A 26,394-nucleotide genomic window follows, 5' to 3' on the forward strand; every position below is an offset into this window, starting at 1 on the left:
TGTGTTTGATTATTTAATTATAGCAATATCTATTGATATTCTGTAGTGTGCGCAGCTACCCAAGTCTGTCTCCTGCTTCCTTGTCTACGAGCTACTATTGTGACCAGCAGAGATCCAATAGTCCCAATGTCTTAGGTGCTCTGTGTAGTCGTTGAATGTGGTTTTCGGAAATGGTTTCGTTTCATTCCTATCCTCTGTTTTTCCGGGCATCCTCAGCAACACACTGTCACAGCCATATAAAACAATGGAAATATATATATATATATATATATATATATATATATATATATATATAATTCCGTTGTTTTACATAATAGCGATATAGTGATATCAAAAGCTTCGAGTGTTGCTGAGGATCCCCGGAAAAGAGAGGATAGGAAACATACGAAACATGTATGTATACATATAATGCGAGGTGTCCCTCCTAACAGTGGTCAGCCATTTTTTCTGGAGTTTCGGGAGGTGTTTCGTTTTCGCAATCTGTAACTAGAGTCACTCGAAAGAAATACTGCTCATTATGTCTTTCATGCGACGGCCATTGTCGACGAACAAAATGATTTTTAAAGCGGATTTTGCGCGCCTATTTGACAGAGTCGTCCCAAATTAGTTCAGTCTGAAATTTGTTTTATCAGTAATTATTAATGGCGACATTAAAACACGGAGAAAAAGACCAGTGCTCCAGCAGCGACTGAAGAGTGCTCTGGTGTCATGCAGAAGTGCTGCTCAGTCACTGCTGAAGTAATCATTATTCCTCGTTTTAATGTAGCCATTAATACATACATACAAAACGAATATCGCAGTAATTTGGGGCCGCTCTTATGGAACAGGCACGCGAAATCCGCTATTAAAAAAATTTTTTTTTCCTTAATGAGAAACTAACCCGACGCTTTCTGACACTGGGCGTCGTATGAAAGACGCGACGAGCAGCATTTGTTTGGACTGACACTGTAAAACTGTAACTGCAAATATCTGCTGAAACGCCAGAGAACCACTCTTAGGGAAAACACCCTCTATGTACTCAGCATCATACGCGTTTGCGAAACGTTTTCTACCTGAAAAAAGTCAAACATCAAAAAAAAGTGACGTTTCACGAACATCACACTGTTTTCTTTAAAGTCTTTGGTGCATTCTTTAGCCTTAAGAAATTTCATTGTTTCACATGAAACATTTTCATTTACTTCTATTGATAGACTTCAACGCGGGAGAGTCTCTGACGTTTAAGAAATATCACTTTATTTAAGTGGTTATTTCTAAGGATCCCGTTCCATTTTATATAAAAGGAATTAACCTGGCTATGGAACCTAAATTTACATGCCGTATTTGTCTCATTTTTTTCCTCTAACAAGTGGCCTACTTGTGGCATAATTTTTTAACACACTTCAAGCTAGCGTCGACATAAAGCTACATATATTTCGTTTGCAATATAATGCACTTGCTCACCGAGTCGACAGCAGAAGCCGTTTGCCTTCCAGTCGCGTCGCAGAGGCGCGCAGCTGAGACGCCGTGCGTAGCAGCGGGCAGCTGGCAGCTAGCTGGCCGCCTCCTCAGCTAGACCTCTGTCCGTCCTCGCCACAAGCGACTGCGGAACCCTGCACACAGCAGGCACGTCACAATAAGTATACGCCGGCTGGTCAACTTCGTATGCTCATTAGATCTATTTTGCTGCAATCTGTGGATGTGGGATGTAGGTGGGCTGGTTATAACAAGGTGTTCACGAGACGAAATGAGAAAAAGAGTGTAAAAAACACAAGCTCGTTGACAATGAGGACAGTTTGACAGGGACCGGTGTCGCTGTTTAGAGCGGAAAAGCTGTTCCAATTTAAATCCGGAGCTGTAACTTACCCTTGGTCAACGTCCCAGTTTTGTAGCTTATTTGTCTCTGCAAAACGAAATATTGCTGAACTATCCTATCCTCTAACGCTCTCTCCAAACATGTCCCTAAGGTTTCAGAAAATAACTATTAAATAATTTACAAAAAGGAAAAATAATTATTAATTGACTATTAGCAGTCAGTGAATAGTGACGCAGAGGGAAGAAACAAATATTTGTTCCCAACAGAAGAAAACCCTCATTCGTAGAAGGAAAACGACAGATGCTACAGATATTACTTACCAATAATATTGGAATATAAATACCTAAGGCCGAAAATAATAGATAATGGGAAACTAGACTAAGAAATTAGATCAAGAATTCATTCGGAAAAGTTGATTGTTCAGAAGTTTTGATAGTCAAATAAAAACTAAATTCAGAATTACTAGCGTCGAAGATGGTGTCCTGGAGATACTAGGCAACGACACCTAGTACACGAGAAACGAGAACCTAAGCTCTCAAGGACAGAATGAATGCTCAGAATTCAATTATTCATTTCATCCATTAGAAACATCAGTGGTATGGACAGGACAAAAGGATAGAGGAAGAAAAGTTTTCAAAATGTTTAATGGACTGGGTACCAACTGGAAGAAAAAGCAGGGGGTAAGAACTTAATTCACGGGTACAGAGATTCAGTCGTTAAAGACAAGAATATTCCTGGAGGATTATTCATTAATAAATAAGAACGGATAAGGTGAATTAAAGATTTTGCATAATCTTAGGTGGTAGTGAAATGTGTAAACGTTGTTAAACCTACATACTGTCCTACATACTGTGTTCAATTAATTCAACTGCAGATAAAGAGAGAATATACTACCCTGAAGCATAGTGGAACTTGACAACGAACAAATAAATCAGTATAACCATTGTTTTTAAAACATCTGTGTTTTTCAACAGTTTTTACCTGTTCTTCATTGTTTCGCATAGGAGGGCGTTTATTTGTGTGCATCATTGTCGCATGAGGGGATTGTTTTCCGAAATGACAGAGAATAGGCGTAGTCACCGAATGAATCACGTTTACAAGGACTCCTCGAACCTCCCCTGAGGTTTTCGCCTATTGACCTGCGCCCGCGGTTGATTTATTCTTACGTCAAGTGCGTGCTCAGCTCGAAAGGGCAGTAACTGGTGTCCTGGCAACGACCCGTTAAAGTTTACTGCGACCGCCGTCGGGGTTCGTAACTAGATCACGGGAGCAGACACGCAATTCCTCCACAAATAGCAGTTGCCTGCAAAAAAATGTTTATAGCAACTGAAAGAAACGCAGACGACTGCTGCACACAGTTCCAAATCGCATTCGCACAGCACTAGTAATCTGAATAGGCGGTACGAACTCTTGAACGTAATGTTCGTTTCGTACCCTGCGTTGGATGACGCCACCAGAAGATAGAACGATTAACGTTCACTCTGCTGCTTACTACATGAAAGAGAATTTCCACATGTCTGGTACAGAGAGCCGAAACATACGTTTCGAATCTGTCTCTGCTCTGTATGAGCAAAACCTTCGAACTACTTACTTTTTTTATAGCAGCGAACAAAGAAGACCAGCAAGTGGTTAATTCTCCCGCAGCAAGAAAAGCAACAGTTGTAAGAAAGGTGTTCTTTAAGATCACGGCTTACATACCAGAAAACATACACTGAGTTGACAATGGTCATGGGATAGCGGTATACAGGTATACAGATGGCGGTAGTATCGCGGACACGAGGCATAAAACGGCTGTGCATTGGCGGAGCTGTCACTTGGACTCAGATGATTCATGTGAAAAGGTTTCCGACCTGATTATGGCCCCACACGGGAATTAGCAGAATTTGAACGCAGAATGGTAGATGGAGCTAGAAGAGTGGGATATCCCACTTCGGAAATCGTTGGAGAAATCAATATTCCGAGATTCACAGTGTCAAGAATGTGCGAGAATACCAAATTTCAGGCTTTACCTCTCACCACGGACAACGCAGTGGCCAACGTCTTTAACTTAACGATCGAGAGCAGCGATGTTTGTGTAGAGTTGTCCGTCCTAAGAGACACTACTTGAAATAACAGCAGAACTCAATGTGAGGCGTAGATGAACGTATCCGCTAGGACAGTATGGCAAAATTTGGCGTTAATTGGTTATAGCAGAAGACGACCTACACGAGTGCCTTTGCTAACAGCAGGACATCACTTGCAGCGCCTCTCCTGAGCTCATGATCATATCAGTTAGACCCTAGACGACTGGATAACCGTGGCCTGATCTGATGAGTCGCGATTTCTGATGGCAAAAGCTGATGGTAGGGTTCGAGTGTACTGCAGACCCCTCGAAACCATGGACTCAATTTATCAGAAGCCACTGTGAGCGCTGATGGTGACTCCATAATGTTATGGGCTGAGACTGCATGTAATGGACTGGGTTCTCTGGATGTTCGGCTTCTTGGAGACTATTTGCAGCCATTCATGGACGTAACGTTCCCAAACAACGACGGAATTTTTGTGATTGGCGGTACGCCATGTCACTGGGACCAAATAGTTCACGATTGGTTTGAAGAACATTCTGAACAGTTCGGGAGAATGGTTTGGCCATCCACATCGTCCAAAGCGAACACCATCGAACATATATGAGACACAATCGAGAGATTAGTTCTTGCACAAAATACTGCACCGGCAACACTTTCGCAATTATGGGTGGTTCTAGAGACAGCATGGCTCAAGATTTCTACAGTGGACTTCCAACGACTTACGCCGGGCAAAAGGAGGTCCGATACGATTTTAGAAGGTCTCCCATGACTTTTGTCAGCTCAGTGTATGTCACCATCGACACAAACGCTGACCTGTGCGGCTGGTCCCGGCGGAGGTTCGAGTCCTCCCTCGGGCATGAGTGTGTGTGTTTGTTCTTAGGATAATTTAGGTTAAGTAGTGTGTAAGCTTAGGGACTGATGACCTTAGCAGTTAAGTCCCATAATATTTCACACACATTTGAACTTTTTTTTTTTTTTTAACAAACGCTGACCATGAAAGTGGGCACTGTATATGCAAAATACTCTAAGCTACTTAATTGCACTAGAGATTCTATTTCTTCAAAACGACTGTCGCCCAAAACGTATTCTTTTTCTTGGTGAACTGTCTCACTTACACGGGAGACTGCTCAAAATTCTAATTCGCACTGCGCGTTTCCTTCATGTGGCACCGTACAAAAAACACTGACATATTCGATATATGATCTTCATTTTTCAACATAATACTATTTAAGACTAGTGTTTCCTAATGTCAGCAGTTTTTTATTATAGAAACCACACTGAAAATTGCACTCGCGTCTAAATTCTATAACCCTTCCCCCTCCACTCTCTTTCCTTCGCGCCAACCGGCTGCGAGGCAAAATCGAACTACGGAAGAACAATATAACCGGCAGCAGAAAGGAGGTAAGCAGTTCCTGACGGTCAGTGAAGCAGTTAGCTGCCACCAGAACGCCCCGTCGCCGTTGCAGAATTCAGCCGCGAGACCCAGAAAGTGGATAATAGCGCCCAGGTTGAATTGTGTTCCGTAAAAGTAGCTTCGGGCGTATCCCAAGGGATTTTTATAGGACAATTACCTTTCATATGTGTATATATACGAAACAGCGGATACAACGAGATCCTGAAAGAGGTCTGGAAAATGAATGCTGCATTCCCATAGTGCCGAAGAAGGAAGAGTAGCAGCAGACCAGCGTGCCCCAGATTGTTCGAGTACAAATCACCCTTGCAGAAGGACAGATGGGCGTGTACTGATAGCGCGGTCGCCAATGGAAGAGCGTGCTCTTACCCGGTATGAATGGGCACATGGGACTGGTGCGTCCACCATCCACTACGCCGATAGACCGTGCATGGCGAAGAGGACATGGTTCATCAAATGATTGGTCCTTGGTGTAGCATGTCAAGAGAAGGAGGGCAGAGTGTGGGAGGATGTAGGTCGTAGTGGGCAGCCCTCCTCATCCACAAATGAGAACAACATTGCTAGAGCACAGAACACGATGTTGGCGGACAGGTGCATCAACGTGGCGGACTTGGCGTCCATCCTACGTATTGGCCGTGCTCAAGCGCATCACATGCTCATGTTGGGTTACCGAAAAGTGTCTGCAAGTTGGGTGCCGAAAGACCTGACTCCGGATCACGAAAGTGCAAACATGGGGATCAGCCTCGATCACTTGATGCCGTAAGCACGAGAGAGAAATGAATTCCTGTTCAGAATCATCATAGCCGATGAAACATAGGTACGCCACTGCACCCCAAAAGCTGCACTCTCGGGACACCACTTCCAAACCAATACTAAGTTGAAGCAGACAGCGAATAATTCCTTGTTTCGCAGGAGCGGACCGAGTTTTACCATAGCGGTTTCTTCAAACGAATTTCATGGTACATCAAATGTCTCAATGTGAGTAGCATCTATATCGAGAAATAGTGCAAGGTGTTAAGTTCATGATGATACAGTGTATTTGTTTTTCACAAAGTTTCTGCGTGAAGAACAATGTCGAAATTTACTTTCGGAACGCCTCTTGTGTACAAACGTTGTGCGACAAGAATCTGGGGTAGATAGGTCACGTCGTGAGGAACAGCTTTTGTTAGAAGCATAATGGCTGCTCAAGCTTCCCAACAACGCTAGGCGTTTTTGTAACTGTTTATTCCCCTGAGGGGCTGCAGGGCAGAGGCACTCTGTGGTATTCGCAGTGCGTGTTGCCTATAATCCACTGGCCTCCTATGCGTGAAGGAAGCTACACTGAGCTTCTAAACTATCTTTCTCTGCTCAGAAACTCTCAGTCTTTCGATTTTCTTGCTGAAAAAATATCAGTTTACTGAGGCAGGTAGTATATGCAGATGCAGCACACCTGGTTAATAGACTCTGGTAGTGCGGTGAAGTCTAGTCGTCCTAGGACCGGCGAATTTAATAAAATGAGCCTAGCGCCGGCGGGAATGGTCAGCGAACATTTTATCTCCAACAAAAATTGTTCCTGATGGTAACATCATAACCACTAGAGGCACTATGAAAGAACTATCCGAATGGAACGGAAACCAGCAGATGTGATGCACATGTACACACAAAAGAACGTTCGCAATTTCAGAAAAATTGGATGATTTATTCAGGAGAAAGACCTTCGCAAACTGTGTAAGTCAATATCGCGTTGATCCATCTCTGGCCCTTACGCAAGCAGTTATTCGGCTTTACGTAGGTTGGCAGTGCTATTGGCTGTCCTCCTGAGGGACATCGTGACAAATTCTGTCCAACTGGCGCGTTAGATCGCCAAAATCCCGAGATGGTTGGAAGACCCAGCTAATAATGTTCCAAATGTTTTAGATTTGGGAGAGATCCGGAGACCTTGATTGCTAAGGCGGAGTTTGGCAAGCACGAAGACAAGCAGTAGAAACTCTCGACGTGTACGGGCGGGCGTATCCCGGTCAATAAGATCCCAGACCGAAGACGTATCTTGAGACTCCCTTGGCCGCGCTGAAATACCACCTGATTGTTGCCCGCCGTACAGCCCGTCAACCAGGAGTGCTGGTCTGGATACTACACTACTGGCCATTAAAATTGCTACACCACGGAGATGACGTGCTACAGACGCGAAATTTAATCGACAGGAAGAAGATGCTGTGATATACAAATGATTAGCTTTTCAGAGCATTCACACAAGGTTGGCGCCGGTGGCGACACCTACAACGTGCTGACATGAGAAAAGTTTCCAACCGATTTCTCATACACAAACAGCAGTTGACCGGCGTTGCCTGGTGAAACGTTGTTGTGATGCCTCGTGTAAGGAGGAGAAATGCGTAACATCACGTTTCCGACTTTGATAAAGGTCGGATTGTAGTCTATCGCGATTGCGGTTTATCGTATCGCGACATTCCTGCTCGCGTTGGTCGAGATCCAATGACTGTTAGCATAATATGGAATCGGTGGGTTCAGGGGGGTAATGCGAAACGCCGTGCTGGATCCCAACGGCCTCGTATCACTAGCAGTCGAGATGACAGGCATCTTATCCGCATGGCTGTAACGGATCGTGCAGCCACGTCTCGATCCCTGAGTCAACAGATGGGGAAGTTTGCAAGACAATAACCATCTGCACGAAGAGTTCGACGACGTTTGCAGCAGCATGGACTATTAGCTCGGAGACCGTGGCTACGGTTACCCTTGACGCTGCATCACAGACAGGAGCGCCTGCGATGGTGTACTCAACGACGAACCTGGGTTCTGTTTACAGCATCGTCATGGTCGCATCCGTGTTTGGCGACATCGCACATTGGAAGCGTGTATTCGTCATCGCCATACTGGCGTATCACCCGGCATAATGGTACGGGGTGCCATTGGTTACACGTCTCGGTCACCTCTTGTTCGCATTGACGGCACTTTGAACAGTGGACGTTACATTTCAGATGTGTTACGACCCGTGGCTCTACCTTTCATTCGATCTCTGCGAAACCCGACATTTCAGCAGGATAGTGCAAGACCGCATGTTGCAGGTCCTCTACGGGCCTTTCTGGATACAGAAAATGCTCGACAGCTGCCCTGGCCAGCACATTCTCCAGATCTCTCACGAACAAAACGTCTGGTCAATGGTGGCCGAGCAACTGGCTCGTCACAATACGCCAGTCACTACCCTTGATGAACTGTGGTATCGTGTTGAAGCTGCATGGGCAGCTGTACCTGTACACGCCATCCAAGCTCTTTTTGACTCAATGCCCAGGCGTATCAAGGCCGTTATTACGGCCAGAGATGGTTGTTCTGGGTATTGGTTTCTCAGGATCTATGCACCCAAATTACGTGAAAATGTAATCACATGTCAGTTCTAGTATAATATATTTGTCCAATGAATACCCGTTTATCATCTGCATTTCTTCTTGGTGTAGCAATTTTAATGCCCAGTGGTGTATTTCATTTCACAGCAGCACTCCTTTTCATTGTCATCCAGCTTGATTGTCCGTACATGTAAATCACATCGACCGATTTCCGTCCCATTCTCCTTCGTGGTGCGTGGTTGTTTTTTCTTAGAGTATATCGTGTTTATTGTACAGGGCGTCCGTCACAGAGCTAGAAAAATGTAGCGAAGTGCAGGAAGACTGGGAGAGAATTAACGATTGGCACAGGAACTGGTATTTGACCTCCAACAGAAATAAATGCTGGGTATTGCGCACAAATTAGCAGAAAGACCCATTATTATACGATTATAAGATTCTGAACTCTCGCTGGAAGCAGTCACGTCCATAAAATATCTAGGAGTATGTTTACAAAGTGATTTAAAGTGGAACGATCACGAAAGCTAATCGCAGGCAACGCAAATGCCGGATTCATTGAAATAATCCTCAGGAACGGTACTCCACCCACCAAGAAAGTAGCTTTCATTACCCTAGTTAACCCAAGACAAAAATATTGCTCTTAGTCTGCGATGTGTAGCAAATCCGATTGACAGAGTAAATAGAGGAGACCCAAAGAAGAGCTGCGGGTTTCGTTACAGCGTCATTGAATAAGAGCGAAACTATCACGTAAGTGCTGAGCCAACTCTAGTTGAAGGCGCTACAAGAGGCGTTCAGCTTCGCGGTGTGGTTTACAGTTAAATTCACCATAGCGACCTTTTTTAGAAGAGTAAACCAATATATTGCTTAGCCGGCCGCGGTGGTCTAGCGGTTCTGGCGCTGCAGTCCGGAACCGCGGGACTGCTACGGTCGCAGGTTCGAATCCTGCCTCGGGCATGGGTGTGTGTGATGTCCTTAGGTTAGTTAGGTTTAAGTAGTTCTAAGTTCTAGGGGACTTATGACCTAAGATGTTGAGTCCCATAGTGCTCAGAGCCATTTGAACCAATATATTGCTTCGTCCCACTTACGTCTCAAGAAAAGACGATGAAAGTATGATCGGAGATATTCCAGCCTTCACGGAGGCTTCTCAACAATAGTTCTCCCCGCGGACCATTCGTGACCGGAACAAGAAAAGGGGAATGTGACACGGTATACAAAGCACCGCACACCAGACACCCCCAGATGCAGAATGCAGCCAGTGTGAACTGTACCGAAGAGTTGTTTAAAGGGATACATAAGCCACCTATGCTCGATGCACATCTCAGGGCACAGAGATTGAGTATTATAGGAGTAGAAACGCCTCCATAAAGCAAGCGGAAACTGCCGCCTACAGTGGCCGAGCGGTTCTAGGCGCTACAGTCTGGAACCGCACGACCGCTACGGTCGCAGGTTCGAATCCTGCCTCGGGCATGGATGCGTGTGACGTCCTTAGTTTAGTTAGGTTTAAGTAGTTCTAAGTTCTAGGGGACTGATGACCTCAGAAGTTGAGTCCCATAGTGCTCAGAGCCATTTGAACCATTCTTGAACAGTGGTCCGTCGTGGTACACATTGGTAGACACAGACGTTATGGTAGCAGTATGTCTGAAGCCACTCGAGACCGTAACCGTTCAGGCAGGTGGTGGATGTGCGAGATGTTTACCTAGTATCAAATGGGCCATTGATACATCATCGGCTCTTGCTGGCTAACAACACAGTTTCGTTCTATCGTGGTAAGCCTTCTGTTCACCTACTGCAGCCCGCAGACTAGCTGTATCTTAAACAACACACACCGATCCTGAATGGCTTGGGAAACACTACACGGACATGACAGTGCTGCCGTGTCATGTGTCCACAACGTTATTAACTCACCTAGAACCTCATCAAACTAGATACATACTTATTAGTACCCTTTCCGACCACTTTCTTCGGCTGAGGGCGCATGGTTCCCCAAAGTGTTCTTTGTCTCGTAAAGCCTGCTAGCGAAAGTTGGTTCTACACTTTTCTAAATACAGGGCTCTATTTCATTTGCCCATCGATACAAACAATTGAAATTTGCTGACTAAAAAGTGTACATTTTTTAGTACGCATAAGGCATACACACACTTTGACTTTATCTGTCTCGAGACGCTGGGGAATAAGGCGTGTTTTGTAATTCAGTAACCTCGGAGCTCTGCCACGAATGTTTTATCTATCTGCTTACTGACCGGCTGGCCGTGGGACCTTGAACCCTACGGTCAAGTACCGGGGTGTGTGACGTGCCTGACAAGATGACACACGGTCGCTTCCAGAGTAAATACCAGGATTTGTCTTCTTTAATAGCTCCAATTGTCGCTAATGCACAGCATCCTGCTCCCAGGCGACAGTGTGTTAATCCCTGGCGACCAGCCGAAGGGCTTCCGGCACACATGGAGGGTCCAACGCCCACCACTGCCGCAAGGGCGACTCCGAAGACCTCGCTGCTTGGGGCACTGTACTCTACATTGCTAGAGCGACGGATACAGAAAGGAGCCTCACACAAGGGTCTTACCCAGGAAGGAGGAAGGAGATTAGCGTTTAACGTCTGCAGTGAGGTCGTTAGTGACGGGGCAGAAGCTCGGATAACTGAAGGATGGGAAAGGAAATCGGCATTTGCTTGGAGCGTTTTTAGGGAAATCATGGAAAACCTAAATCCTAATGGCCGGACGGGGATCTGAACCTTCGTCCTCGCGAATGCAAGTCCAGTATGTTAGCCACTGCGCAACCATCTCGGTCGCAACGTATTATGCAGTTGATTTTATATCCCAATATTATGTTCCTTGAAAAACATAGGTAGAATTTTAATTTCATAAATGCTACTCGGGAAGCGGATCACATCTACGAAAGGCAAGTGCCAAAGACACTACGTACATGCCAATATGTCACTGCTGTAATTTTTAGATATGATAATGGTTTCAAAGCTGAAACTGATCATCGTTTTTAATAAAGTAATATGTAAACACATTTCTCTATTGGTTCAAATGACTCTGAGCACTATGGGACTTAACATCTATGGTCATCAGTCCCCTAGAACTTAGAACTACTTAAACCTAAATAAGCTAAGGACATCACACAACACCCAGTCATCACGAGGCAGAGAAAATCGCTAACCCCGCCGGGAATGGAACCCTGGAACCCGGGCGTGGGAACGTTTCTCTAATGGCGTATCATCGGTATAGATAGTGTGAATGATGTAAGCACATTAAAGAATTGTTGCTACCTGACATATATGCGTCAGTTTCCTCACGTTATCTTTATGTGTAGCTGCACATAAAGACTTGTAGCTTAGGAGGTACATATGGCGTGTTTACATGTCTTGGAAAGTACTCAGAGAAAAGTAATCCTTTATGTATTTTTTGAGAACATTTCTCGTGGAGAACATCGGTCTTGCTAAACGTACTTCGAAAATACACACAAACACTCTCGACCGCAAAAATATTTATTTTAATGGTAACCGGTTTCGGTAGGTTTTTGACCATCTTCAGACCCTCATGCCATGATTACAGGCAGTGATGGAGCGGGTGTTGTAATTCCACGAACATCAACATTACAACACCCTCCCCATTCACCACCATCGCCTGTCATCGAGTATGAGGGTCTGGGAATGGTTAAAAACCTACCGAAACTGGTTACCATCAAAACAAATGTTTTTGCTGTTGAGACTGTTTGTGTCCATTTTTGAAACTCTTTACGACGTATGGGGTGGTCAAAAACAGTCTTAAAAGCTTGAAAGGGTGTTGCAGCGTAACCTGTGCTTCGAAATAATTGTTTTAAAAAAATTCGGCAAGTTGCGGCATTTTCGAGATAATTAACATTGAAGTTAGCCAATCATGCCGTTGCGCGCGCACATTTAATTAGTGTCGGTTGTTCTCATAACGTGGATGATAGCGCACGGGATTGCTCAGCCTTTGGTTCGGGTTCGATCCTTACCATCCGGCGGTCTACCAGTTTTGTATCGCTCCCTTGTTCGGTTTTAGGAAACCAAAGGAAGAACACCTTTAGCTACACCGTCTTTGGCTGATCGCTCGAATTTGTGAGAGCAGCTGCCTGATTGGATAACTTTCTCTGCACAACCTTCCCTGCAAGCTTTTATGCACATCCTGTATACATATTTCCTGAAGCGTAATTTGCAGAAGATTGTTGGCACTGTCAAACAGACAAAACAAATAGTGACAAAACAAATCAGAAATGAATAACGCACCACTTCCGGAAATTTTCTCTTTTTCTGTCGATAATTGATTGTTAAGGCCGATAACAGAAATTATGCAAAGTTGATGAAGAGAAATTGGAATGCAAGGACGACTGTTACGTCTGCCGCGGTTGGCGCCAACACTGACACGTAGCGTCGCAGTGAGGGCAGAGTGCGGGGCCACGTGTGTGATTGAGTGCAATGCTGGCGTGCGCTCCGCCGTCCCATTACGGCGCCGCTGCCGCTGCCGCTGCCGCTGCCGCTGTCGTCCTCTATTTATAGACAGCCGGCTCGCTGCTGCGTTCCCTCGACCGCAGGTGACCTCTCAACTGCGATAAATTAACGCGCCGGCGCGATTGGCCGCAATGGACCCCGCATGCCGGCTGCTGCTGCTAGCGGGAACATGGAACCCGGGTGTCGCCGCGGGCTATGCCAGCAGCAACAACACCATCTCAAAGTTCTCTCAATCTCATATCCTGCAAACGGTTCACGTGTACGTATACTCTCCACGGTGATTGCGCTTATTTATCTTACAGCCAAAACAAGCTGTCTGGCAACTGGAGACGGTGTTTCAACATTAACGCACAGTAAAAATATTTTACTTTTCTCTTTTAATCAATCATTTATTTAACCCGCCAAGACTACGTCTACTTCTAACCAGGCATTGTACATACGAGGGGCGTTCCATAAGTAACGCAACTAATTTTTTCTCGGCCAGTTTCGGCTCCAAAAATGTAGAATTTGTTATGAGAGTTTGTATAATATTCCCGCTTCAGCTCCTATAGTTCCAGTGGCGTAGCAGCTATAAGTAGGCTTCAAATGGCATCTGTAACGGAGATGTGTTGCAAACAGAGGTCATTAAGTTTCTTTTAGCGTAAAACCAGAGCATCGTAGGTGTCTATAGGCGTTTGCAGAACGTCTATAGAGACATGGCAGTGAACAAAAGTGAGTTGAGTCGTTGGGTAAAGCGTCTGTCATCATCCTAACAAGGGATGCCGTACGCAGCTGTCACCCCTGCAATGTTGGAACTGCGGACCCTCTCATTCGAGGTGATTAGCGGATCACAATCAAACACCTCGTTGCACAACTGGACGTGTGCACACTTGAGAGGAACTCACAAAACTTCAACAATGGTTCAAATGGCTCTGAGCACTATGGGACTCAACTGCTGAGGTCATTAGTCCCCTAGAACTTAGAACTAGTTAAACCTAACTAACCTAAGGACATCACAAACATCCATGCCCGAGGCAGGATTCGAACCTGCGACCGTAGCGGTCCTGCGGTTCCAGACTGCAGCGCCTTTAACCGCACGGCCACTTCGGCCGGCCTTCAACAATGGTTCAAATGGCTCTGAGCACTATGGGACTTAACATCTGAGGTCATCAGTCCCCTAGAACTCAGAACTACTTAAACCTAACTAACCTAAGGACAACACACACATCCATGCCCGAGGCAGGATTCGAACCTGCGACCGTAGCAGTCGGGCGGTTCCGGACTGAAGCGCCTAGAACCGCTCGACCACCGCGGCCGGCCACAAAACTTCATTGGACTGTTCTTCTTCATCCACCAACAGCCCGGATCTCGCACCTTACGACTTCCATCTGTTTGGCCCAACGAAGGATGCACTCCGCAGGAAGCACTATGTGGATGACTCAGAAGCTACTGATGCAGCAAGTCGTTGGGACCCCCGACTACCACCAGTAGAGTGATACCATGCCGTCATACACTCCCTTCTAGTAATGTGGCGTAAAGTATACGTCAGTATAAAACGTTTAGTAATCCCCATAGTGCAGAAAGAAAAAAAAAGTACAGTTCGCATTCGTTCATGGGACAAGTTACAGAGTGTAGGTTTCACCTACGAAGACTAGCAGTGATGGCTACGAAAGGAGCGATGGAACAGAGAGAGAACGTCATAAAAGAAAATATTATAAAGACAGAAAGGAAAGAAAGTGACGCGAGTGACTGAGAAATGAAAAGAACAAGATGCGTAAATGGGAGAAAGTGGGAACAATCATTACTTGTCGGAGGGAAAACTGGCGATGCCTATTAATTTTTGGCGGCCGCTGTGACCGAGCGCTTCTAGGCGCTTCAGTCCGGAATCGCGCTGCTGCTACGGTCGCAGGTTCGAATCCTGCCTCGGGCATGGATGTGTGTGATGTCCTTAGGTTAGTTAGGTTTAAGTACTTCTAAGTCTAGGGGACTGATGATCTCAGATGTTAAGTCCCACAGTGCTTAGAGCCATTTGAATCATTTTATTAATTTTTGTGGGCCGTTATGACGGTGACAGAAGGAAGGGGTTCAGCTTTTTATTAAAAGCAACAGGGCACTTAAATGTGCACAGAGCGCAGTGTAAGTTGTTCCAGACGCGGAAGGCAGCGACCGATGGATACAGCTAGAGTACTAGATAAGTGACACCCAGTGTTTCGGTTAGTATAAGATGATTACTTAATCGCAGATTCAAGGTACTGGGGTGCTTGGCAACGAGGAGAGGATTAAGTAAACATAGTGTGTGATAGTCACGTAACTTGCCTGGTTGCAACGAACCTAACTGGGCATATGAAGAACTGACATGGTCACACCGATAGATGTTTCATATGTAACGCTCACAAGTATCCATGGTTAGCTCTAACCGTTTACTGTTCTCACTACTCGTGCCGTGTTGGATTACATCGCAATAGTGGAGGTCGGGTAACGCGAGTGGTTGCACGAGTTTACATTTCAAATCCTGTAGTAACATGTTCCGCATCCATACCCCATATTCTCCTGAAGAAACCATACTGTTACAGGCGTTTCCGACAAGATCCCCCCCCCCCCCCCCTGTGTCCATCGTCTGGGAAATAGTGTTATATTGAAGGGAGAATACGTGCAGAAGAACAAACACCAAGTTTCATTGTCGTAGCTCGATTTTTCGAGGTGACAATTGAAAGTTTGTGACTACCCTAACACACTAAAAACAACGATATGAGCTGTGCGTGTACATGGAACTGGACTCACTGATCACGACCTATGCGTGTCTAGACTGCTCCAACAAATTTACTAGTCACGGTTAGTAGAGTCATAGTACTCGCATGTCACGTACTTGTGACAACTTCACAGGGCACCTTTTAATGCACACACAATCATCATACTTCGTGATGGTTGGTAGATCTACGAGACCCAGTAACTTATGGACATGCGTCTAAATTCACAAGCTGCGACATGGTCGCGAATTGAACAATGACCCGGCTGTAAAATAAATTTCGTTTACTTCACGTCTATGGTCACAAATTTTTTGTCATCAGACTACCGCTTTCGGTCTATAATGACTATCTTCAGATCTACACTCCTGGAAATTGAAATAAGAACACCGTGAATTCATTGTCGCAGGAAGGGGAAACTTTATTGACACATTCCTGGGGTCAGATACATCACATGATCACACTGACAGAACCACAGGCACATAGACACAGGCAACAGAGCATGCACAATGTCGGCACTAGTACAGTGTATATCCACCTTTCGCAGCAATGCAGGCTGCTATTCTCCCATGGAGACGATCGTAGAGATGCTGGATGTAGTCCTGTGGAACGGCTTGCCATGCCATTTCCACCTGGCGCCTCAGTTGGACCAGCGTTCGTGCTGGACGTGCAGACCGCGTGAGACGACGCTTCATCCAGTCCCAAACATGCTCAATGGGGGACAGATCCGGAGATCTTGCTGGCCAGGGTAGTTGACCTACACCTTCTAGAGCACGTTGGGTGGCACGGGATACATGCGGACGTGCATTGTCCTGTTGGAACAGCAAGTTCCCTTGCCGGTCTAGGAATGGTAGAACGATGGGTTCGATGACGGTTTGGATGTACCGTGCACTATTCAGTGTCCCCTCGACGATCACCAGTGGTGTACGGCCAGTGTAGGAGATCGCTCCCCACACCATGATGCCGGGTGTTGGCCCTGTGTGCCTCGGTCGTATGCAGTCCTGATTGTGTCGCTCACCTGCACGGCGCCAAACACGCATACGACCATCATTGGCACCAAGGCAGAAGCGACTCTGATCGCTGAAGACGACACGTCTCCATTCGTCCCTCCATTCACGCCTGTCGCGACACCACTGGAGGCGGGCTGCACGATGTTGGGGCGTGAGCGGAAGACGGCCTAACGGTGTGCGGGACCGTAGCCCAGCTTCATGGAGACGGTTGCGAATGGTCCTCGCCGATACCCCAGGAGCAACAGTGTCCCTAATTTGCTGGGAAGTGGCGGTGCGGTCCCCTACGGCACTGCGTAGGATCCTACGGTCTTGGCGTGCATCCGTGCGTCGCTGCGGTCCGGTCCCAGGTCGACGGGCACGTGCACCTTCCGCCGACCACTGGCGACAACATCGATGTACTGTGGAGACCTCACGCCCCACGTGTTGAGCAATTTGGCGGTACGTCCACCCGGCCTCCCGCATGCCCACTATACGCCCTCGCTCAAAGTCCGTCAGCTGCACATACGGTTCACGTCCACGCTGTCGCGGCATGCTACCAGTGTTAAAGACTGCGATGGAGCTCCGTATGCCACGGCAAACTGGCTGACACTGACGGCGGCGGTGCACAAATGCTGCGCAGCTAGCGCCATTCGACGGCCAACACCGCGGTTCCTGGTGTGTCCGCTGTGCCGTGCGTGTGATCATTGCTTGTACAGCCCTCTCGCAGTGTCCGGAGCAAGTATGGTGGGTCTGACACACCGGTGTCAATGTGTTCTTTTTTCCATTTCCAGGAGTGTATTTTATAAAAACGTGTCCTATTTACTGGAGCCATAGTGGAATCGTCAAATGCTAAACACATCAGCGCCAGCATCGTTAAACGTGTATAAACAATAGTATATACAAGAGCACTGACAAGATGGTTCTCCTATATAATATTATTTTTAGACATTTGACGACCTGGATCTTATTTTGTGTCTAGCATTTGACGAAGCCACCCTGGCTCCAGTATATTACGACATATTTTTATAAAACAGATCTGAAGATGGTCATTATAGACTGACACCGGTAGTCTGATGACAAAAAAAATTTGTGACCATAGACGTGAAGTAAAGAAAATTTATGAGTCTAAATTACTATCGGCGTTCTTTGTTCTCATGAGGCACATGTTAATGTACTGAAAATAACACTTTTGTTCTAAATAAATCTAATTAGCAGAGCATGAAACAGCTTTTTACCTAGTTTTTGTCTCTTCTTATGTTCCGTTCTTTAGGTTCATTTTCCTTTCTTGTACTGATGAATCAAAATTTGTTGTATATCAGTACGCTTCGTTGCTGATGCATTTGACATTTCTCTAACAAGCCACTCCGCCGATTTTTTTTTTGTAAGCGGATGAAGTTCTTACAACAAGCACACAGATCAGACGCACCTCTGCTGTCATTTTCTTCCTTGAAAGTACGTTAAAGTCTAACCTTATTTCCTTTTCCAGTAACTATTTTACGTGACACTATTAAATGCAAATGGAACGGGATGTTTATTCAGGAGATGAAAGTATAGAAACGCTTGCAGCTAGTATAGGGTAACATCAAAGTTCACATGGGAACAATGGATATGAAAGCTTCATAAAATTCAAATGTCCACATTCACGACAGGGTAAAGAGGAAAAAACGGCAATGGATTTTTTTTCAGTCGCACCGCACTGGAAAAAGAAAGGAGCATCGTCAATGACTCATCTGAATGCAGCCCATTAATGCCTGAGGGAAGGCAGAAAAATAAGAGAATCTAAGCGGGTCAGAGATGGTGTTACGGAAGTAGGTGGAGCGATGAAGAATGAAGCTCTCCGCAGAATCGGTATAGAAAATAATATTTGTAAACCAATGAGTAGAAGAAGACACAGGCTAACGGGACATGTGTTAAGATATCGAACAGTAAGTTCCACAATATTAGAGGGATTGGATTATACCGACCAAATAATTAAGGACTAACTTGAGATGAAGAAATTAGTATATAAGAGGAAATGGTGATGGCCCGTGGATGGTGTGCTCAAAGGAAATATTTAGTGTCAGTTACAACCAGCAGCTGTTCGGCTGCTTTATGGTTTATGTGTCAGCCTGCACTTTTGGACTGCTATTGGGATAACCGTGGTGGAGAAACGGTCGCCTGATGGTGGCAGTAGCAGTCGTAACTGGTAATGACAGTGTCAGTAATAAATAAACGTTGTTATATCTGATAAATGAAAGTGAATATTTTTACATATTAATATGTTACAGTAAAACTGGAAAACTTGTAATTGCTTTACATTAGGACAACAGTATGTCATTTTTGATTGCTCGATTATACAGTATGTATTACAGAAAAAAAAAACACTGTGCATATAGTTAATGGAGCACTTCCAAGCCCCTATTTGGCCATAAAACAGAACTTGAAAATGCTCTTCAAGAACTAACATGCGACCTGGAGTGGTAAGCTCTTAACACTGACAATGTCATCTTACAACAGCGCTACCATAAATTATGGTGAAGGCAGTAACCTATACCAGGATGACCAGTTTGACGGCTGCTCAATCTGCACATTTCATGCCGGCCGCGGTGGCCGTGCGGTTCTAGGCGCTCAGTCCGGAACAGCGCGACTGCTACGGTTGCAGGTTCGAATCCTGCCTCGGGCATGGATGTGTGTGATGTCCTTAGGTTAGTTAGGTTTAAGTAGTTCTAAGTTCTAGGGGACTGATGACCACAGATGTTAAGTCCCATAGTGCTCAGAGCCATTTGAGCCATTTTTTTGCACATTTCAAAACGAAGTGTTCATACCGGGATATTGCGTTATTTCTTCCGGCCACCCTATTCAGCGCATTACTTTCCGTTTTCCAACGGCTTCCGCATGGAGTCGCGTTTTTTCCAGAGTGATGTATGTCCCATTACAAGTGCAAGGAAAAAGTTTCTCAAGGTGACACAGAGATAGTGTTTATATCAGTGAAATTAGGTTTTTTTTTCATGTTGTTAAACGTTGCTTAACTTAATCTCTAGAACAAATTTGCATGTCTGACTTTTTAAAGTACCCGGGCGGAGAATTTGTCATTGAAAACACTACACTGGAATACCTTACCGCAACATCTCCCAAACTTCATCCAAACTTGGTGTGAGTTAATAAGGAACCCACTATATTTTATCAATAGCTAAGGAATGGGCGGTTCTTGAAGGTGATAATCGTGAAGAACATCCGTAACTTCAAACACGTACGCAAATACTGAAGAAGTACAGGGTATGGTATTGAATAATTGGTGGTAAACGTCTTTTAAATAGCTTACACCATAGACATATCAGAAGATGGAATGCAGTACATTTAAGATGAAGAATTGATTTACTGGGATAAGTGCTTCATTTTTTGAATGCTAACAAAAACCAAATGCAAAATATAAATATTTCAATCATGTTTGGGCTATTCTAAAACTAGTCTAACTTTTCTTGTGCGTGAATTTGTTACTATGGATGTAACTTGGAGCCACCTCTTCACAACAAAGAGCAATGAATGCAGTGGAATTAATGATGCTACACCAGAAAAGGCGGCCGGTCGAAGTGGCCGTGCGGTTAAAGGCGCTGCAGTCTGGAACCGCAAGACCGCTACGGTCGCAGGTTCGAATCCTGCCTCGGGCATGGATGTTTGTGATGTCCTTAGGTTAGTTAGGTTTAACTAGTTCTAAGTTCTAGGGGACTAATGACCTCAGCAGTTGAGTCCCATAGTGCTCAGAGCCATTTGAACCAGAAAAGGCGAAGTCCATTTCTTCTACCAGGAAAGCTGCTGTCTGCATTTTCTTCGGCGCAAAGGGATTTTTCATACTGGTTAGTTTTAAAAAAGGCAAATTACTGAATGATATATCCCATGTGAATCTTGTGGATCAAGTGACATCGTATATCATCAAGAAAACGTACTCGTATGTAATATTGATTTGGAAATGGGAGATGGGGGAATGTGATGCACAATTCGTTGTAACACATGTCATATTCATAGAATTTGGCGTCCTTGACTTCCAGTTATACCATATCTAAAGAATTTTGTGTCTATAAAGCACTTTAGTTGATATGAAAATGTAATGAGTACCGTATATGGGTACATTTCTGACTTTGAAACTCATACTTCAGAGAATAAAGACAGATTTTATTTCGTCCATGTGAGACTTCCTGTCAGAACATACTTAGTAGCATACACTAAACATCATCAATGAACTTCCTTTTAGTTTTGTTGGCACATTTACCGTAAATCTGACGAAACAAAACTAAAAAATTCTATCCTCATGTAAGAACTGTACAAAGATGAAAATATCTATGTGCAAGCCATTTTTATATTTTGTTCATACGTGGGTCCACAGCCTCCAAGAAATTCTGTGCAAGAAAATGTTGTCGATAGCGAGTTGAACAGTTAAGCTTCATTTGTTGGGCAATTGGTCCATTTCGACTCTTAAGTTATTTTCCAGCACTTATTCATAAGCTATATACTATAGGCCCTACGCGTTGTGGCATACAATCGAAAAAACATTCCGTATGTTCGTCCATACGTGAATATATTAATCCGCATATGGATGAATGTATGAAATCGTTTTTCCGACTATATATCACAGCACGTGAGGCATACAGCCTCCTGATTATACATAAGTGCTGAGAAATGATTTAAGAATCGAAATTGGCCAATCAAACAACAGATAAAGGATAACTATAGGACCTGTTTTCTTTCATAAACAAAAGTTATTTTTATCTTTCACTTGCTACATATCGCTGATATGGCTCCTTCATTCATTATCTGTATTATTATGTAATTCTTCAATGTTTGTTGATATGCAGGGCGCTGCCTCCCAACATCTTTGTACAAAGTATGTGCATGCAGTTAGGGATATACTGTTTTATGGAACAATACCCCAATATGTAGCTCACTGGAAAACCTTGTAAACAATTTTATTAATGTTTATAAAGTAAGATTCAGTGTCATTCCGGATATCGATTGACATAAACCAAACCTCATAGTAAAATGCAATGCAAAGTAGACACCCAGCTGCAAAAAGCAAAATACAAATGCAAACCACTGAATCGACGTGAGAACCAGTGGAAAAACGCCTTGTGGAAATTTGATCATAATTAAAAAAAAAAAGTGATGACGCAGTTATCCATTACTTGTCTTATATGAAACTGTCCGCTGGATACAAAGTGCAATGACCTCAGAGATTACTAGATCGAAAACTAATTGCATTAATGACATAAAAAGGCACAGTAGGTGACTGGCAGGAACCTGCAGCTCGGCTTCGTGCTGCCGCTGGATGCAGCGCGGCCTATGGCGGGCTGGCGCGCCTGGCGGAAGGTCACGGCCCCGGCAGCATTGAACCCGCCGCTCTGCTCTGCCCGCCCACTTGACTCCGGCCACGCGCTCTGATTGGGGGGCAGCCAGTGCATCTGAGTGCGGCATCTCCCCACGGCTGGTCACAACAACATTCGCATAAACACGTACCGCATTCTTCCACTGAGCGACCGCACGTACTCACCTGACCCAACATTTCTTTTGTATTCACAGAGACGATTGGAAATCAGTATCACCACCATTCATTAATATAACCATTTTTCGGGCTAATTCACAAAACCTCCCGAGAAATCAGTAATAACATTACCCATCTGGCCACCACTGCCATGGTTATACTCGTTCTGCGGAGGTTGTAACGAAACAGCATAACACTAGAAATACAAGGGGTGTTCAATAACAAATGCACACTTTTTTTTCACTGTCAATTTCGGTTGAAAAAACGCGGAATCTGTTGTGAGACATCGTGGAATACAACTGCTTCAGACCCTACAGTTTCATAATGGCCTGGCAGGTGGCTGTACTATACATAGCTTTCAAAATCAAAGCTGTCATTTAGTTCTGTTTGCGGATAATCAGACTATCACAGATATTTATAGATCCTTCCGAAAGGTCTAAGGAGAGTTGCTGGGTGAGGCGTCTGTCAGCATTGTAAGGTCCCGCAAACCTGTCCCATCTCCCACGTGCCGGCCGGCCGCACACAGCTGTGACTCCTGCAGTGTTGGAACGTGCGGACACTCTCATTCGGATCACAGTCAAACACTTCATTGCTCAACAGGACGTCTCTATTGGTAGTGCTGACACTCTCATACACCAGTTGCGGTACTCACAGGTGCATACCCGCTGGGTTCCTCGCCATGTTGAGCAATAACATTCATATTCTTCCTTGTCACAAATATTTTGCGGGTAGCTCTCATCTCACAACAGCTCCTGCAAAACAGCGGCACATCCGTTTGATATGTTTCTGCCTCTAACGATATGGGTGAGCTGTTACCAATGCGAGAAAGGCCCGCAACGCCCGCCTGGTTGGCCGTGCGGTCTGACGCACGGCTTTCCGGGCGGGAAGGAGCGTCTGGTCCCCGGCACGAACCCGCCCGGCGGATTTGTGTCGAGGTCTGGTGAACCGGAGAGTCTGTGGATGGTTTTTAGGCGGTTTTCCATCTGCCTCGGCGAATGCGAGCTGGTTCCCCTTATTCCGCCTCAGTTACACTATGTCGGCAATTGCTGCGCAAACAAGTTCTCCACGTACGCGTACACCACCATTACTCTACCACGTAAACATAGTGGTTACACTCGTCTGGTGTGAGACGTTCCCTGGGGGGTCCACCGGGGGCCGAACCGCACAGTAACCCTGGGTTCGGTGTGGGGTGGCGGAGAGGTGAAGTGGACTGCGGTAGTCGTCGTGGGGTTGTGGACCACTGCGGCTGCGGCGGGGACGGAGCCTCTCTGTCGTTTCTAGGTCCCCGGTTAACATACAATACAATACAATACAATACAAGGACCGCAACGGACGCTAACGGAATTCGACAGCAGTTACTGTAGTTGTCTATATTGCGTGTGACATTAACATTACGTCACGTTTGCAGGAGGTCTTGTGGAAAGAGCGTTACCCAGATTGAAAACCTGATTGTTAACGATGGAGGGAATTGAAGTGTTGGCAGAAGAGCCAACACCTGCCGTGTGGCGGCGCTCGGTCTGCGATCACTGACAGTGGCGACACGCGGGTCCGACGTATACTAATGCACCGCGGCCGATTTAAAGGCTACCACCTAGCAAGTGTGGTGTCTGGCGGTGACACCACAGGAACACTGCTCATTTGCACGGAAAAACAGTTCCGATTACTTTAACGTGAGGCAACAGGCTCGGCTCGGGTGGATATCAGTATCGTTTGGACTTGCGCTGAAATCAGTTCAGTCTTGTGTCGAAGGAAGAGCATACGGTAGTAGTAAGCAGTCGGGAGTTGGCCGCCGGTTTTGTGCTAGCATGCCAATGATTTGTTGCAGATTATAACCTATTAATATAGGATGGCATGAAAGATTTCCTTGAGGTTACTTACGTGGTTGTGTTTCGGGAGTTCAGCATCGGGATCGGAAAGGGTGAACGTTAATGTGAAACTAATTTTGTGACACTTTTATATGTTGCGATACTGGATATATTGACCTTCTTAATTTGCTTCGCTTGGTGAGATTTGGCTCGGATCTGAGATCCGACTGTTCGGCAGTTTATTGAAATAGTGTGCCTGCGGTGCTCGTTCAAGACTATTTGAGTTGTAGCGTTTGTGTATGGTTGTAGATTTGGTGGCAATGTGGGAAAATGTAGCTCCAGTGGGTGCTTAGATGATTTTTGGCGGACACTACCTACGTGTGGGCGAACGTTTTATGCTAGCAGCAGTAAACAATTTATTTTATTTTACGATTGAGATCCCCAAGTTTAATTTTGCTCCTCATTTTGAGTGAACCATTTAAGCAAGTAGTTATTTGACAAGGCAGATACAGCAGCTTTACTTAAATTTACGTAATATTATTCAAATCAAAAAGTAGTCGCTTACCTTTTTCATCAGGGTTCAAATGATCTCAAGCCAAATTTAATGGTTATCGGTTCAGATTTTCTCGTGGAAACGTAACGTATATTGTTACTTTCGCATTTATAATATTGGTCTGGAAGTATGAATTGGCATGCATTAAACACGTTGAGGATTGTATAAGTACTGCGTTCTAACTGTTACCCACAACTGTGCTCTCGTGTCAGTAAAAATAAACTAAATGTGCGTATGGCTTTATTGGCAAGGAGACCCCGATTGGGACGTTCGGGAGCATGATGCAAGTCTTTTTATGTGACACCCATTCGGTTACTTGTACGCCGATGAGATAAAATGATGATGAGGACAATGGATACGTACAGAAACGAGCAGAAAGAAAAACCGACCCAGGCGGGAACTGAATCCGGAAACCCACCAACGATAACCGCATGACCACGAGCTGTTCACATCATTCTAGATTAAGAGTAATCGATTGTCATTCTGCTGGCGCAACGTCGACATCCATATTTTGCCCAACTTTAAAACTTCCTCTTTTCTATTAAAATTATTATGGTGTTTGTGAATCTCTATCGCTTCTCTACACATGCGCGCATGATAATGGGATGTTCGTGCTAGAACACTTGTCTCATTAAATTTAATTTCGTGGTTCCCATCTCGAAAAACATGCTCAGCTACGACCGATTTTGCGACGTCTCCTAAGCGACAGTTTCTTTTATGTTCAGCTAAGGGGGTGTTTACACTTCTTTTTGTTGTTCCAGTATATACTTGTCCACAACTGCATGGAATTTTATATACCCCAGGTGTTGCTAGGAGATGTCGGGCGTCTTTTGCATTTCTTAAAAATTCCTTAATCTTTTTCGTGGGTCTGAAGATTGTTTCGATCCCGTACCTGGCCAGAACTTTCCCGACACGGACGGGACTTTATTAATGAACGGTAGGAAAACTCTTCCTGGCTTAGGAGACGTCGCAAAATCGGTCGTAGCTGAGCATGTTTTTCGAGATGGGAACCACGAAATTAAATTTAATGAGACAAGTGTTCTAGCACGAACATCCCCTTATCATGCGCGCATGTATAGAGAAGCAATAGAGATTCACAATTACCATAATAATTTTAATAGAAAAGAGGAAGTTTTAAAGTTGGACAAAATATGGATGTCGACGTTGCGGCAGCAGAATGACAATCGATTACTCTTAATCGAGAATGATGACGCCTTCCAAAGATAGGAATACCGTCGGCATCACGTGACAAATTGTGGTGTCCTCCCTGCGCTCTATAAATGCGAGAGTACCTGGAGCCGCCCGTCCCCTTCGGGGGGAATCGAAATACAATAAAGGAAAAAAAAGAAAGAGCCTCAGTGTCAGTAGCCGGACGACTTCAGAAGATGTCTCCCGCAGATGGAGACGAAACGTTAGGTGAAAATTTTATACATCGACCACGGCCTCTCAGCCCGGAAGTTTCAACTGAAGACAACACCGGCCGTGAAAGCCTGGATTGTATGATTAAGTCATACAGTTGTGTTTCTTGGTAAGCGCCATTGTAACTGAGAATTCCGTCTCTGGTACCAGAATTTTTGTTTTAGAATGCAGCAGCATTTTGTAGACTATTATAGCTGTCTAGAGCCAGTCATAGCCTGGATGATGAGGTAGTCTTATGTTATTCAACCGTAATGCTAAAAAGTTTTTACAATCAGTGCAGAATTTCTTTGTAGAAAATGTAAGATTGCTACCTGTTAC

The 26,394-nt window shown here is 45.0% G+C and overlaps 1 protein-coding gene across 1 annotated transcript in view; it reads right to left on the reverse strand.

Annotated features, from left to right (window-relative positions):
* Positions 1-26,394, reverse strand: part of LOC126236899 (cysteine-rich secretory protein 2-like) — a 251,857-nt gene that overhangs the window by 147,562 nt on the left and 77,901 nt on the right. The window contains exon 2 of the mRNA XM_049946542.1: positions 1,441-1,589. The gene's annotated coding sequence lies outside the window, so the exon portion shown is untranslated. The remainder of the gene's footprint in view (positions 1-1,440; positions 1,590-26,394) is intronic.

This window comes from Schistocerca nitens, chromosome 2 (assembly GCF_023898315.1).
Source record: "Schistocerca nitens isolate TAMUIC-IGC-003100 chromosome 2, iqSchNite1.1, whole genome shotgun sequence".
NCBI classification, from domain to species: Eukaryota; Metazoa; Arthropoda; class Insecta; order Orthoptera; family Acrididae; genus Schistocerca; species Schistocerca nitens.